Source organism: Sinocyclocheilus anshuiensis, unplaced genomic scaffold (assembly GCF_001515605.1).
Source record: "Sinocyclocheilus anshuiensis isolate Anshui unplaced genomic scaffold, SAMN03320099.WGS_v1.1 scaffold1052, whole genome shotgun sequence".
Classification (NCBI taxonomy): Eukaryota; Metazoa; Chordata; class Actinopteri; order Cypriniformes; family Cyprinidae; genus Sinocyclocheilus; species Sinocyclocheilus anshuiensis.
The window spans coordinates 353,315-357,056 of NW_015549556.1; positions in this window are offsets into that span (position 1 = coordinate 353,315).

Consider the following 3,742-nt stretch of genomic DNA (forward strand, 5'->3'; position numbering starts at 1 on the left):
ATTTTCCACAGCCTCAATTCTCAGTTACTCACAAATGGGCCGTTCCTGAGGCAACAAGGGAGGCCATACGGAGGGAGCAATGGGGGAATAAATTCTCATTACAGAGGTGCTGCTAACAGAGGGCACAATTGTCGCAGGGATACGCTTGTCTATAGACTCTCAGACAATTGGAACAAATGACTGGGAACGGCTCCGGAGTTGCTTATTTTACAGGTTCTTCATCAGTAGCTTCTAAGTCCTGATGAGGCTTTAAATCCACGATGCTAGGGTTTAAAACATTGACAACTTTGGGACACGATGGCTCAAGAGAGCCGATCCAAATCTCACAGGACCTTTACCAAGGCATGAGGCCACCGGGCCATGAATGTTCAGTTCAGACCATGCAACAAAGTTATTGAACTGAACTGAATTGAGCTGAATAATGACACTAATGTCCTCTGTAGAGCTGCTTTACAGCTGAAATTTTGGTAGCACTTTAGAATAGGGAACACTTATTCACTATTAACTACGTCTTTTCCCTCAATAAATTCCTAATCTGCTGCTTGTTAATAGTTAGTAAGGTAGTTGTTAAGTTTAGGTATTGGGCAGGATTAGGGATGTAGAATAAGGCATTAATATGTGCTTAATTAGTACTAATAAATGGCTAATATTCTAGTAATATGCATGCTAATAAGCAACTAGTTAAGAGACCCTAAAATTAAGTGTTACCTGGATTGTATTTGTTTCATCATTGATCAGTTAAGGAGTATAAACAGTCTTATTTTCTGGTTTATAATAAATAAATAAATAAATCCATGAAACACAAAGATCTATCTATCGATCCATCTCACATACAGCATTGGGATCTCTGGGACCCAAACATAAAATAAAGATAATATCATCATGATGGTCAAGAGAACTACGATGCTTAATAGAACATCATGTTGTGAAATAGTGCATTGCAGTGCATCAGTAGCTTACAGGCATGATTATAATTCATAAACAATGAGTCCCATCATTAAATAAAAACTAAGTCGTCGTCATCTAGAAATCAGCCAGAGGCATCGGTTAAAAGTTTAAATAAAGTTTGGATTACATTATCTGTTTGTTTGCAGGGACGTGATGAATGCTGTACACAAGTAGACAACAAGAGACAAACAACAGCTGATGTAATGCAAGATTACGAAGGACAAACTGATTGTTTGTCCTCAAAACCTGGATCTTTATTCAATGACTTTCAACAACACACACCATGTGTTTATGTATACGCGTGTGTGTGTGTATGTGTGTGTGTGTATAAAATATAGTGTTATATTATACAATTAATTACTAGCTACTAATTACGCTTTCAACAGTATTACATTACATTATTACTTATTACTAATTATTTTCTAAATCCTATATCAACCTTCGCAAGGATAGATGTGAATCTGCTCTTTTAATTCTTTCAGTTAAATAAAATAAAAGTGCATTAATTATTCTTTAACTGATCGAAGTATTTAAAGGGAGAAGGTTACATTTTAAAATGTACATTTTTGCCCGGCTTCACAGACAAGGCTTAAGTCGATTGGCAAGGTTAGTCCCAGACTAAAATGCATGTTTGAACTATCTTAACTGAAAATAACTTGCAATTACGTATCTTAAAATATGTCAGTGCCATTGTTTTGTCTCAAGATGCACACCAGTAATGTATTTGTCTAAGGATTAAAAAAAAAAAAAAAAAATTTATTATAAAAGCTACTTAAATATCCTAATTTAACTAAAGTTGAGTCCTGACTTAAGCTACGCCCTGTATGTGAAACCGGGCCTAAAAGTTAGATTTTGGTGTTAAATTCATGACTCTTTTATATAGAATTGTTTTATAGTCTATACAGTATTTAATGCAATTGCATCACAAGTAACTGTAATTCAATTACAGAACAATATTGAGTAATACTTTCATGCACTATTGTGCAAAAGTCTTAGGCCATTAGTATTTTCACAAAAAAAAAAAAAAAAAAAAAAAAAAAGTCATATATTTCTTTCTTTTGCCGTTTACATTTCCAAACATTCAAATCAACATTTGGTGTGAGCACCCTTTGCATTAAAAAGCCTTTGTCCTTGGTACATTTGTGCATAGTTTTTCAGGTAGCTTTGCAGGAAGATTTGAGACGTTGCCACAGTTCTTCTGGATTCAGTCTGTCTGAGTTTTTTCTGTTTCTTCATGAGAAAGACCAGTCCAGATGGACTGGATGATGGTGAGATCAGATCTCTGTGTGCAGCACTGACTGTTGTCAGACTTGTGAATACAAAAATCTACACACACACACACACAGCTTGGTTTGGTGCAATGAGGTTTTAAGAGTGGATTACGTGTTCATATACTTTTTTGGGCCTCTGTATATATTCATGTGCAAATAAAGCATGACCCAGAATTTGCAATGCAACGTTTCTTAGTTTGACTTTATTACATCTCGAAACAAGTCAGAAGCTCCTCAGATGTTTAAAGCAGCATGTGATTGTGAGGATCAAGCGCGTGTTGATCATAAAGTGAAGGAGAATTCCGTAAAAGAGACAGAGGACATTAGACATCATAACACAGACATTCCTACACCGTGTGTGTCTGCAGTGTGTGTGTGTGCTTGTGAAACGCATAAGGATGAAGCTCTCTCACCCTTGATTTGGAGGACACAAAGCCGCTCTGTTCGCTGGACTCTGGGCTGGAGAACCGACTCCCTCTGTTGTCCCCTTCAAATACACTTTATTCCTCCTCTCCCTCCTTTACCCGACCTCTCTGCACCCCCATCACGACCTAAAACCATATTTACCGTGCTTGAATTCTCCCTGATAGTGTTGATCACAATACTGATAAGGTTAAGGCCACTGGGCCGGTCCAGAATGAAACCCTGTTCTTTTGAGTAATGGCTGTTGATTTTAAGGTGTAATGCAGCATTCTGGAAGAGCCAGCTGTTGTCTCACACTTACCAAAAACAGACAGATGAAGTCGTGTCCCAGCCACCATTACTTTATCATGCCTTCAGGCCCAGAACTTTTTTTTTTTTTCAATAAAATACTATACACTGTGCTGCACTGTGTCCCATAATGAATGATACCTATAAGCCCTTGTGCTTGTTAATTATGGATTTTTGGGCAAAGAATGAATACTTATGAGCAGAGATGGAATGAGAATCAGCCTGGGACCTACTCTTTTGAAAAACAAGTGTGCTAAACCATATTGAATGTGCACTTGTAGTATACTTAAAATCTTAAGTATATTTATAAAACAATGTACTTGTAGATAATATAATATTGATGAAATAAAATGCCACTTAAGTGACTTAAAGAGAGACACTTTCATGACTGTTTTGTAACACACTTAAGTACATTCTACTCTTTTAGTAATGTCACGTTTTAAAGTTTTATTTTAAAGCACATTTTAAATCATTATGTTTTAATAATCTTGTCATGCTTTAAAGTACACTTATTTTGATGCATTGACCAACATACTAAAGCACATGTAAAGCTTGATTATAATTGTATTAATATACTTAATTGCTCAATACATTATGCTATAATATGATGTGTGGAAGTTGAACTATATTGTTGTAATTAGTTTCAGCACGATGGCCGTACACGTGTGGCTGCATCAGAAATCGCATATTTCAGTAGCAGAGTATATGAATTCATAAAATGCTGAATAGAAGTCCACACACACACACACACACACACACACACACACACACACACACACACACACACACACCCACCCACACACACACACACA